The sequence below is a fragment of the Littorina saxatilis genome, linkage group LG13 (assembly GCF_037325665.1).
Source record: "Littorina saxatilis isolate snail1 linkage group LG13, US_GU_Lsax_2.0, whole genome shotgun sequence".
Lineage (NCBI taxonomy): Eukaryota > Metazoa > Mollusca > Gastropoda > Littorinimorpha > Littorinidae > Littorina > Littorina saxatilis.
In genome coordinates, this window is record NC_090257.1 from 6757076 (window position 1) to 6770441 (window position 13366).

The following is a 13366-nucleotide window of genomic DNA, read 5'->3' on the forward strand; positions in this document are numbered from 1 at the left end:
TTAAGGCTTTTCATTGGCTTCTGCTCAACGCTTTCCTTGCGTCCATGGAACCAGATCTCCAATAATAGGGGTGGGCACTGTTATGCGGATTTTTCTTTCCTAATACTAAAATCCCATATTTGACTTCAATTACGATTCAGCTATCGGCTGATATTGTCCAAGGCAATTTAGGACAGAAATCAACAGCATGAATTATAATTTCTTTTAATGGCTCCTCGACCTTACACAAGGTTGACTCAGGTCATGCATTAATAATATATCTTAGATTCAGTTCTTCACTTCACAACACTATATGGTTATTGTTCATTGATTTTGACATCAATATTATTCTCCGGAAACGTGGCTCATTGTCATACAATCCCAAATGACGACGATAAAAGTTCTTTAGTTACTTGGAGGTGATGAAACAAATATATAAACATGTACTTCCTTATAATGACGACGATGGATCCATTAACAGTGGATGATCGCAGTCTGCAGAGACGACTCGACTATCGGTGATGAACCATGTTTACAGGAACCATGATGACGATGAACTCCATGACGACGATGACGTAAATGACGCTTCTAAAACGTAGCTCTGTCGGTGATGTCTTGCTTGTTCGTCTTCCCGTGTACGAACCTGCGATCAAACGTAGAAGCTGTTAAATATCAGACATTCCCTAAATGACAATTTTATCAATATTCATTCTACTAATTCTACGACAAAACTAAGTGAAGAAAGAACACATCTACACGCATTCTCTGCGACAAATGAATATGATATCATCTGGTTCGTTCTCGATCGAAATCCACGACTAACTAACAAACTAGTTACCCTTCAAGACGGCGAAACGGGTTCTCCCTCTGGGATAACGGCTTCCTTCTTCTGCAGCGTTAGTAACGTCTAGTTAAGTGCGAGAATCTGGAGCTCTCCGACTTGCCTGGTCTGTTGATCTCAACGGCCTGTTCTTCTACTTCCGGCGTTTCTGTTTCTAAGTAGTTGCTTAGCGATGCACAAACAACTCGGTTGTATAAACAATTCGTCGCTAGGAACTACAAGTTGAATTAATTTAATCAGACACGACATTTTCTTTTCCTTCGAAGTCTGCAATAAAAGAAAGAATTGTGGCTGAAAGAAATGACGTACATCTTTCTGACGTAGATAGTCTCGGTAATCTCGGACCCGCGTGACGTGATTATAGTAGTCTCGGCACTCGCGTGTTTCTAATGAGCTAAAAAGAATCAATCCTTTACAGGCACAAGCAATAGTTCGCCACCACTCAAACTTATTTGCTTGTGTCACCTGTATGGTTCAGGCATGATAAAGATCTCTGAACATGTTGTGCACCTAATTTAATCCGAGTGCAATTTTTTTAAATGAAACTATTTTTGCTCAGAACGTTTCTTAAACAAAAATGAAGGAAGACAATCAATGTTGTACAAACAAGAACATTGTACATGTATATTAAAGGTTAAAGGACCCCGACAGGCTTTTTTTGGTGTCAAAAACGCGTTCATTTGCGTTTTGGCGTGACTTAAGGCCTGTCCAGACACTCCAGGCTGACCCTGTCCACATTTGACTTATGCTCAAAACGGTCCCGCTGGGCACGCCGCGGCGGGCTATGATTGCGTAGCGTTATCTGCAGAAGAATAGAGCGTGTTCTAATTTCTCTGACACAGACATAGAACGACGGAAATTTGACCAATCAAAGCAAACCAGAGCGATGACGTCAACCGCTCGCGGCGTGGCAGTCGATGCAAGTGAACCTTCCTGTCAGGTGACCTTGACGCGTTGTGAAAAAAGTCGTCGATGTGTGGCCACTCGGCAAATCCCGCGCGACGCACAAAACGGCCTGCGGCGCATATACCGTAAAACGGCGTCCAAGTCTGGTCAGCCCTTAAGGTTAACCAGGCATATGCATGCCGTAGGAAATTGTTTTCTCACCTTCCCTCACAGGGTTTAGTTTATTTCGGAATCGTTTTGGGCCATAATCCGACGAATTTCGTGGCTGAAGCGAGGCGTTTTCGCGTTCCGATCAGGCGGCCATTGTATATATCGCGAAGTGGTGAATTCTGGGTAAAATTCCGATGACGTCACAAACAGTGAAGCAACTTTAGCTGCTGAACCTTACAGTTTTGAGCCTGGGGATTAAAATCAAGGGTTTGCGCGCCCCGTGATTAGTACTTTTTTTTTACAAATCACGTTAATGCTCCCGATATTTTCTTGTCATCTCCAAAGTCAAGGCACAAAAACAAAATCACTTGACTTTTGGGGTAGCGCGACTGTTTATGTTTAGATTTTTTTCATTTTTTCATTACTAGATTGTCCCGTCGCAGGGAAATTCGGGTCACTTCCTCCCAGTGGAAAGCTAGCAGCAACATAGTCGCGCTACCCCAAAGTCAAGGGATCTATACAGTTTCGCTGGTTTCTCAACAATGCTGTTGTGGTCAGGGCCGGACTAGGCTAAGAGGAGGGGGGGGGGGGGGGTTGCCAGTGGTGGTTCAGGGGGATGTACCCCCTGGCGGGGTCAAGCCCCTTGTGGGGGTCAGGGGGCGAAACCCCCTGAAGCTGATGGGTAGGTCATATTCTGAGATAGGAAAATGGTCGCTCCTTGCATGAAACGGCATAAGTGAGGTACATGTTTAGGCTGGGGGGGGGGGGGGGGGGGTTGCGCAACCCCCATAACCCCCCCCCCGGTAGTCCGGCCCTGGTGGTTGTAGTTGTAGTTGTTGAGGTTGTTGTTGTTGTTGTTGTTGTTGTTGTTATTGTTGATGTAGTTTCGCTGGTTTCTCAACAATGGTGTTGTTGTTATTGTTATTGTTGATGTAGTTTCGCTGGTTTCTCAACAATAGTGTTGTTGTTGTTGTTGTTGTTGTTGTTGTTGTTGTTGTTGTTGTTGTTGTTTCTTTGTTTTTGGGTCCAGCCGATTCATTTTCACAGCCCATTCCTGCTTAAGCCTTGAGTCGGATGGAAACAAATGAAAACTCAAGCCCGAGTCCTTTTTTTTGCAACTCCGAACATACGGCAGCAGCACACTCTCTCGGCATGATGTCGGGAGTACGCGCGCATCCACGGCTGCAGCAAAGACGCAGACCGAGCGTCGCTACTTTCGCTTCCGATGCCTGCATGTGACGTCACAGCCAACGACTTGCCGCCGCGGGGATTTTGAAGTCTCGCGTAGGAGACGAATTTGGCCGCTTTTTGAGCATGCATTTTGGGTAAAATTAGACTGATGCAACACAAAACCTGTGATTTACTGTTCGGTTTTTGCATCTTTAGATGCTTACCTATATCATTAAATCAACCCCAACTGCTTTAGCTGACCTTAAAAAGAGCCTGTTATGGTCCTTTAAGTTACTACAATGTCAAACTCATTTAGAATTGTGTGTAACCGACTTCAAGATGCAGATCAAAGGGACATCATCCTTGACACTGACAGTGGTGGCGGCTGAGGGATCAGTGAACTGCAAGCTGTCTGGACACCATTACAATTGCCTGCATCCCAACAATGAAGGTCGGGAATCATCCAAATATGCAGATTCATTTCGAGATGCTGTATGAGGTTTTTCATTTGCTTCTGCTTATGGCTTTCTTTGAGTTCATGGAACCTGAACTACAATATAACAGGTGTTGGTACGAGCAAAAGGCCGCCACCAGTGCGAGTTAGAGATGAAGACATCATTGATAGCACAATGGACTCTTTCAATGTGGATCATCCACAACAAAACGTCATCATCGTTACACACTTTGCCTCAATATCTGTGTGTATGTGATTCTGTTGCAACAATGTTTCAATTGATAATATCATAAATGGTTTTAAGTCACAGATATTGGCTTGGTGAACACAAAGTGATTATAAGTCCTATTATAATGTTAAGTGGTACTAAACAACAGTGAACGGAAAATGGGTCGAAAACAATTGGCTGTTACAAATCAGTACAACTGTGTCATAAATTATGTTTTTCGCAGAACTTTGCAAATATCTACATCTTTGCTTCGTCATAAACATTTGTATTTGCCATAGAGTAAACACGCCACGGTGGCCAGTGTAAACAAATCATTGATTGTTTGCAGTGATTCCGTTGTTAATGTTTCTGAATATAACCTAAACAATGCCTAACAGTGAAAACAAATCCAAATGTTTGTTCAAGGGAGATAATTTGAAACGAAATTGTTTTTCTACTGTAAAATGGCATGGTAATTTCCTTCAAAATAAAAGTAAAAATAAGGAATTAATATATCTGCACAAGTTGTCTACCTAATTGAATCCGATAACATTGCTTTTAAGTGATTATTTATTTTTATTTTTAGTGATTACCATCAAATAAAAATATGAATAAGGAATTAAGCTTCTCTGCACATATCGTGTACCTAATTTAATCCGAGTGCAATTTGTGTAAGTGAAACTCAGTAAACATTAAGGAAGGCAATCAATAATATACGAATTAGGAAACTGTCCATACTAAAGGTTTAGTTAGGGCCTACTATGTCAAACTGATTTAGTAGTGGGTGTAACAGACTTAAAGATGTAAATCAAAGGGACATCATCCTTGACACTGGCAGGGATGAGGTGGTGGCTGAGGGATCAGTGAACTGCATGCTCTCTGGACACCATTACACTTGCCCGCATCCCAACAAGGTAGGAAGTCATTCACATGTGCAGATTCATTACGAGGTGCTGTTGGAGGCTTTCATTGGCTTCTGCTCAACGCTTGCCTTGAGTCCTTGGAACCAGAACAACAGTAACAGGGGTCGGCACAAGCAAAAGGTCGCCACCACTCATACTTATTGTTGGTGTCAGCCTATGGACACACAAACAATGCCACAACTTGGAAGGGGCAAGATGCAGTATATTCATGGTGTGCTTCAAATCAGATACTTATCTCCACCAGCTCAGGAGGAATTGTTGCTGCATGCAAACTTCCAGGCGGCTAGTCATCGGTAAGCTTCGAAATCAGATAACTGGAAACACCTTTTGTTTAAATTGTACGTGTACTTTGATTGTTTTCAGTGACGTTTTATCTTGATTTGTCTTGATATAATCTTACAAATACCCCAAAGTGAATATAAATCGTGGACAACTAGTTTGTTTAAGGGAGATCATTTGAAGCTATTTTTTCTACAATAAAATGGCATAGTGACCTCCTTCAAAATGAAAATAAAAAGAAGAAATTAGGATCTCTGCACATGAATGTTGTCTACCGTATTTAATATGATTGCATTGCTTATAAGTGGAACTAATTTTCTGAAACAAAAATCAAGGAACACATTTAAATATGACACAAAGAAGGAAACTGTATGAAGAAATCTTTCAAATAAGACACAATGCCGACTAGAACCAGTTGTTAATAGTTTTTAAATGTGTGTTATTTAAAAACAATAAAAAGATATGTTACCCACATAATTGTGAAAGTTTGTCTTATGTTCTGAGAGTTCTAGAATGTAATGTCTACTCTCTCCATCTCTTTGTCTGTCAGTCCAATTTTACTGAGTAGGGCATTGTTATCAGTTGTTCCAAAATATATACATTACATACTTCATGGTAAACACAAAGGTGAAGTTTTGTGAGGCAATGCCAATTGCATATAAAGCGAGGTTTACAAAATGAATATCAAAGAGAAAACTATCGCCTTTTACCAAGATAACCCTTGAGTAACAACATACTGATATAATTCTCTCTGTCAGATATAAAGCAAACAGTGGAACATTCTATTCTCAACATTCCCGTGGTGTAGCGGTAACACACTGCCTCCTGCAGGCAGAGTCCCAGGTTCGATTCCTGGCGGGAATCAGAGAATGCACAGTGGTCACAAAACTGATAATACATGAGTGGACTTTGACTCAACAAGACAGATCAAAACACAAAAGCAAGACATTTCAAGAAAAATAACAAACCTAACTCGCACAAACAATCGGTGTAAAGAGGTGACGTGCTGAGTCAAACATTTCACACGGCATCCGATTGAAATAAGAAGAACAAGAATTGAATCCGCCACATATAGCATGAAAGTATTTGTCCTGGTGTGGAAACTATCATACATCTATACACTCCGTGCATCTCCGATACAATCATGTAATAAACAAGGCAAAAAAGGCTAACAACAACAACAACAACAACAACAACAACAACAACAACAACAACAACAACAACAACAACAACAACAACAAAATCAAAGTCATCACCGAAGTACAGATTCTACATTAAGGAGTGAAAACCATGTTCACACGTAAGCGGGCGGATCGGTCCCAGTGCTTTACTGAAACGATAAAGCCCGGTCTCGTAGGTCTTTATGGGTGTAACATAATGTCGCTCAGTTCGACGGGTGTGTGTCCTTCTGTTTGCTCTGTGTTAAAAAGTAGTAAGTCTGACTCTGTTTTTCACAGGAATCTCTTGTAACGTTTATTTAGATAATAAACATCGTATCATGATTGGCAGAGCAAAGTCTCGTGAGACGATGCTTGATGCGCCCTGAGTCAGTGTGTAGATGTGATGCAGCGCCTGGTGTGACTGAAGAGCCCGTTCCTGTCTTCATGACTCTCTGTGTTCAGCAGTCACAGTCTACCGCGGTCTCTTCCCAGTAATCTGTGTTGATGTTACAGGCTTTCAGGTCCCCTTTGCACGCGTCTTTGAACCTCAGGGCTGGACGCCCGACTCGCCTGCTCGCCGATGCCAGCTGTCCGCACAGAACATCTTTTGGTAAGCGTCCGTCTTCCATGCGCCGCACATGACCAAGCCATCTGAGGCGCGCCCCTGGTTCAGAAAGGTATGCCAGGACGTGTGAGAATGTCGCTGTTTCGGATGTGGTCTTGTCATTTTACTCCTGGGAAAAGTCGTAGGCAGCACATGTTGAATGTGTTGAGTTTTCGTTCCTGGTGCATGTAGGTTTTCAAAGCTTCACTGCCGTAGAGGAGCGTGCTCAGGACACACGCCTGGTAGACACGCGTCTTTGTGTTGTCTGTGAGAAGCCTGTTATTAAAAACATGAGGATAACTTCTGAAGAATGACGCTTTTAACATTAACAGCTATTGTGTTTTCAGCGTAGCAATAGGGTCCGATATTTAGACGAGACAAGTATAATGCCGACGAGTCAAAGACGAGTCGCATTATACTTGTTCGAGTCTAAATATCGGACCCTATTGCTACGCTGAAAACACAATAGCGATTATATAGCTGTTATGACCTTGATTTGTTGTTCCAAACTTACAAAATGACAGTTTTTGCGTCGATACGTTGATCTCAGGTTTTGATAGCAGACAAACTTCTTACGCGCATCATGTTCGCGCAGACATGCACACCGCTACACGCTTTCTGACTTTGGAAGAACAACTGACTCCAAGTGCATTCGATTTCACAACACAGTTGTTGAAACAGATTTTTATTAGTTTATTTGTATGCAACAAACAGAAGTTTAAGGTTTTTAATTTTGAAAAAGGCTAATAATGAAGAAAATCAAAACATAACATCAACGGAAAACTAGAAACTATTCACGACTTTTGCTCCATTTTTTGTCTTTTTGACCAACACACTTTCTTATCAAGGGAGGTAAACATGTATGCACACACCGGTTTCGCTTGAGAACAGCTTTCGCATTCAACCTCACTGGAATGTTGTTACCCGGTCAAATTAAAGTGGTTATTTAAGGGATAAATCCGGACACATTTGATTGAAAATTAATGCAACTGGTGGTGAAATTTAATAGTTTGCATCCCAAAATTCGATTCCTTCGAAACCGTTTCGTCGAGTGGTTACGTCCCTTGAATGAGAAGGGAATTTGTCAGCTACTGACTGAACCTGAGATCAACGCTAGCATTGCCATTTTGCCAGTTTAGAACAAGAAAGAAAGGTCAGAAATGCAATATAAACGCTAGTGTGTTTTTAGCGTAGCAATAAAGTCCGATATTTAGACTCGAACAAGCATAATGCCACTCGTCTTCGACTCGTATGCATTAAACTTGTCTCGTCATGAAGCGATTTTTTCAACCTCAATTAAAATACGTGTTTTAAACGATTTCATGAATGTTAGTACCTGGGGTTGATCATCAATACTTTGAGAGTGGAGGTGGGGTATTTAGTGTGGAGTTACGAGATACGAAAAGCCGAATGCGAAAGCTTGTGTCAGGCAACTGAGCTCACAGTCACACAGGCACACAAAAACGACTGTTCCGTTTTACTCCCCTGTTTGTACTACATCTTTCGACTTTGGGCATTTTGTGGTGTTTATGGACAGAAAATAATTGGTTTAGTCCTGTTTCATCGGGAAGTTAGCAAAAAAGGGTATGCTATCGACATTTGTAAAGCTGAAAAACATTCCCGAGAAGAATTTCAAGTTGTCAGTGTATGCTGTTGTCGATAGAAACATCGCCGCGTGGTACAGATGGGTAAACCGGAACCATGCGTCTTTGTTATTGACAATATGCTTTTGGATATTGAGAAAAATGGCCGACTTCCGTAGCATTATGCCTTGATGATCGGAAGAGACCATCCAATCACAGCCCCCGAATCAGTTCCCCCACGTGTTCATCAGAATAGCTATATATTCATATATTAGGCCTACTCTCTATGATTTAAAAGTACTGAACATTATTTTGGTAGAAATAAGCGGGTAATCAAACCGTTATATACTGACTGTTAGTAACATGGTAACATGTTATGAGACATGTCTTAATAATGATATCGCTATTCGCCTGTCCGCTCGTGTTCATATTTATTTTCTCGGCATGTTTGTTACCATTTGCTAATTGTCAGCATATTACAAATAAATTGCAATGTGTTAGTGTTCGCTGCAACCGTGACTACACGAGGAGAGCTGTCTATAATTGTGTTGATATCATGTTACAATAATTATGCATCTTGCTGAGGGTGAGAAGTGTAAGTAGTTTTGCTGTTTGAGTGACGTCATTATTTTCTTCGTGTGTTTCTAAAGCTGTTCGCGACCACATAAAATGTAACTGCATAATTATTTACTACGAAATGTACTTCTACCACTACTAGATTACTGCTACCATCATTATTTTAATGAATCAATGAATAAGTCCATAACTAACTGGATTAAGTTCCTAATCTATGAATCGATTAACTAATGTAAAGCAATACATCCAGTGCCTCCCTCGTGAATGAAAACTGGACACAACGAATGAAGAGTATTAAACAGGGGATTTTAAACTGGGAAAAACGGAATCTTGGCATATTTGGTAAAATGTGCGTAATAAAAAGTTTTTTGATTTCCCAGTTTGTTTATGTTATGCAGGCAATATGCATCCCTGAACTTGTGTTGAAAGAAATTAATACGATATTGTTTCGTTTTCTTTGGAGGAAAATTAATTGTAATAAGAAAGCGTTTGAGAAAGTGAAGAGAAGTGTTATGTGCAGTGGAATAGGAACAGGAGGAATTCAAATGATTGATATGCAAATATTGCAAGAATCTATTCTGTGCGGCTGGCTTGCTCAGCTTTCGAATATGAATAACAATAGTGCATGGACTTGGATTCCTAGATTATATTTCCGTAATTTTGGAACAGATTTATCTTGTTTTAATTCAATTATTGGTCCTAAAAAGTTTAAAGGGTTAGATAGTCTTCAGTCCTCCTTCTGGAGCAAAGTACTGCGAGTCTGGTTGGAACATAATACACTGCACTCTCCTTCATCTCTGAAGATGGCATGCATATGGAATAATGTCGATATAAAATATCAAAATAATGTAATTTATTTTGACAACTGGGCAAAAAAAGGAATAACACATGTCAATGACCTTTTAGAAAACAATTCCATTTTGTCATTTCAAAATGTACAGAACTTAATTGGTACTTCACCAGAACTCTATTTACAGTACATTGTTGTTCACTCGGCGTTGTCTCGTTATTTAAAGAACAATACGGATTATGTATATGCTGTTACTGAAGAATTCTCGAAATTGTATTTTAATGATAAAGTTATGTTAAAAGCTAGAGACTTTCGAAATTTTATGACAGATATGAAATATAGTCCACCCTGCTGTGTTCGATTTTGGCTGAACAAACTTGGTATTAATATTGAAGAAAAAGTTTGGCTCAATGCAAAAGAGACAACAACAGAAACCAGACTAAAAGAATTACAGTGGAAGATATTACACAATATATACCCAACCAATATTCTTCTCTTAAAAATGGGACTCACAAATAATGATAAATGTCCATATTGTATTGAACAAGTTGATTATATTGAACATTTCTTTTTTTATTGCAGTAAAATTCACCATTTGTGGAAGCATGTTGAAACATTGTTTTACGATCGATATAACATAGCAATTATTTTACAAGCAACAGATGTGCTGATTTGTGTGCGAGATAAGAATGGTTTGACACACGATATGTTTAAGTATCTTACCCATTTAATCTTGATTGGAAAAATGTGTATAAGTAAATTTAGATATGGGACACCCCTTGAAATATTATTTATTTTTCAAAGGGATATAACCCACAGGGTACTGGTATAAAACAAGTGTAAGTTTAAATTGAGTGTTTGAAATAATAATATTTAGAGACTGTTATTTACGGGATAGAAATGTATGATACAAAAAAGGAATAAATTTATGTTATGATTATTTTTATTTACTTACTTAAACATATTAGTTTACTGATAAAGTTTGTTGATCTAAAAAAGTACACATTTGACTGAGAAAAGAAAAGACCTATGAAGAAGGTTTGCTCCAAGCCACACACGAAAAAAAAAAATAAATAATAAGGCAAAAAATAATTGTAGTAGCAAACCTGCATGCAACTGAGGTTAAAAAAAAAAAAAACACCCTAATGTAAAGCCATTTCTTCGTCACTGATTGAGCACAGGTGCAAAATCGTCGCCTGAGAAGTATGAAAACTGTGAACTATCAAAGGGGAGTAACTGCCTTAAGTATCCGACGCGGGGAAACACACTGAGTTACAGCCGCTGTCAATCTTCATCTTGACTGAATAAAAAAACAAGAAAGGTAAGTTGTTAGAACGTTTTTGTTGATAAAATACGTCACAATCACAAATATATCGACCCAACAGTCTTTTACGTGAACAGATAAACAATTAGTCACAACAAACTTAGCTTGATCGAAATCTCGGCCGCTCGCCAAGAAGCCGAGCCAATGAATCAACATTATCGACTATCAAAGGGTAGTAACTGCCTTTAGTACCCGACGCAGGGAAATCCACTGAGTTAAATACACTGAATCAATCGACTTTCGAGGTTTCAACATTACCATATTTTGATAGCTGCATTATTTTGGAGAACGTTTAATTTTGCTGACGTTCTGTATATAAACTGTAGAAACATTCTTCTCAGTCTCGTGAGAAACCACTAAGAGTGATAGCCTTATGGGGATTAACGACAGTGTGACCGTGACCCTTTCAGCCATTTTGTAGTGACTGTCCCTGTGAACTGCATTACATTTCACTTCAGTCGTGACAGTGAGTCTAGAGGCGTTTACATGCGAAACCAGTCAGCTTGATACGTACGCAGAAAACGTGAAATATGACAGACAAAGCTTCAATAAAGGATTATCTCCCTTGCATTAACAGTTCCTCTCTGTATACTATATACATCACTTTCGGTTGACACATTTATACACAGCCAACATTAACATTCAGTTACACTCACACACACACACACACACACATACACACACACATACACACACAAACACGCACACACACACCCGGCTACACACACACACACACACACACACACACACACACACATACATGAAAAAGGAGAAGTCTGTATAACAAAATGAAATCAAGAGTTACGCCAGAAACTGTCTCCTCTTGCTGTTACTGTCAACACAATTCAAACTTGCTTTTACTCATTCTCCCCTTGCACAAAACAACATTTATCATAAAAATCACAGCACGGAATGACGTTTTCTCCCAAACTAATGTCTTTTATTCATCACGAAGTGAAGAAGATACTCCAGTAGGAGCAAAGTTCACCAACACAATGTTACTCCCAAACCTAGTGGGAGAAAGTGGGAGTGGGCCGTGTGTAGCTGTGAGTCAGTGATTAAAGCCAAGCGTAGGAAGATCTCGACTTTTTCATGGATGTAGCGCTGTATTTTGCACTAAAACAATAAAGGTTCAAATATTCCTGATTTTCTGTTGATCAACCAAAGCTATTAAAACCTCTTGCCTTTCATAGCGCATAATTATTTCATACTTCATGTACTAATGGCATCACCAGTAATCCGTACTCTAACAATGAAAACTGCAGGGTGAATTGTCCTTTGAACCACAGCTTGCTGATTACCTCCCCTTGGGGCAATTTTCTCCGTGTTTGGCTGGTTGTCTTGGTTTGTATGTTATCCACTGTGGCAAATGTGGGCTAGTTAATTTCAAAATTTACAAGTTTGTTGGGATTGTGAACATGTTTTAACTTCCATATCCCTGTGTGGGTTTGGGTATGTGCCGGGAGGGGGGGGGGGGCATATGAGTGTACGTGCGAGTGTATGTGCGTGGGTCAGTCAGCGTGTGTGCTCTGTGATATTCCAGGAAACAATACATACAAACACGCCACACACACACACACACACACACACACACACACACGCGCGCACACACACACACACACACACACACAAACTGTCACAAAAAACAAACTGATCAGATTTGAAATATTAATTTTATTTCGAAAACACGTTTATGCTTATATGTGTGAGTGTGTGTGTGTGTGTGTGTGTGTGTGTGTGTGTGTGTGTGTGTGTGTGTGTGTGTGTGTGTGGTATCTATATATATATACGACTTGTGTCTGTCTGTCTGTCTCTCTGTCTGTCTGTGTGTGTGTGTGTGTGTGTGTGTGTGTGTGTGTGTGTGTGTGTGTGTGTGTGTGTGTGTGTGTGTCTGTTCTTTGTGTTCGATGCGCGGCCAAAGTTCTCGATGGATCTGTTTCAAATTTGGTGTCCATATTCAGATACACCCCGGATAAAATCTGGTCGATGAGATATTTCCATACGTGCTCTCAGCGCGCAGCGCAAACCGATGTTGTTTTTTTGGGGGGATCAACTACGGCATAACTCTTCCTTATCTTCTCCATGTTTTCAGCGTTTACCTCCCTTCCTTCGTATGGTGCACTATGGTATGAGGGGGCATCTTCGGATATTCCCGGCGTTCTGTTACTATTTTTAGAAGGTCACCGCAGTGTCCAGAACGTAAATTGGACCCGTAAATTATCCTCACTGTAAAAGTGCAAAGGTCGAATCAATTTATAGCCACGCGAAAAATACACTGTCATCTATCTCTCTATATATACGGCTTCTCTGTGTTTGTGTGTGTGTGTGTGTGTGTGTGTGTGTGTGTGTGTGTGTGTGCGTGTGTGTGTGTGTGTGTGTGTGTCTCTATGTGGGCAACACCTGTGGATAGTTCAGTTCT

General features: G+C 40.2%; 1 protein-coding gene and 1 non-coding gene across 10 annotated transcripts in view; one reads left to right on the plus strand and one right to left on the minus strand.

The window, feature by feature from the left end:
- LOC138946354 (metalloprotease mig-17-like) overlaps positions 1-13366 on the minus strand; it is a 60845-nt gene that overhangs the window by 24604 nt on the left and 22875 nt on the right. The gene's annotated exons all lie outside the window — the stretch shown is intronic.
- Positions 5704-5774, plus strand: Trnaq-cug (transfer RNA glutamine (anticodon CUG)). Its single transcript has one exon. It is a non-coding gene; the product is annotated as a tRNA-Gln (tRNA).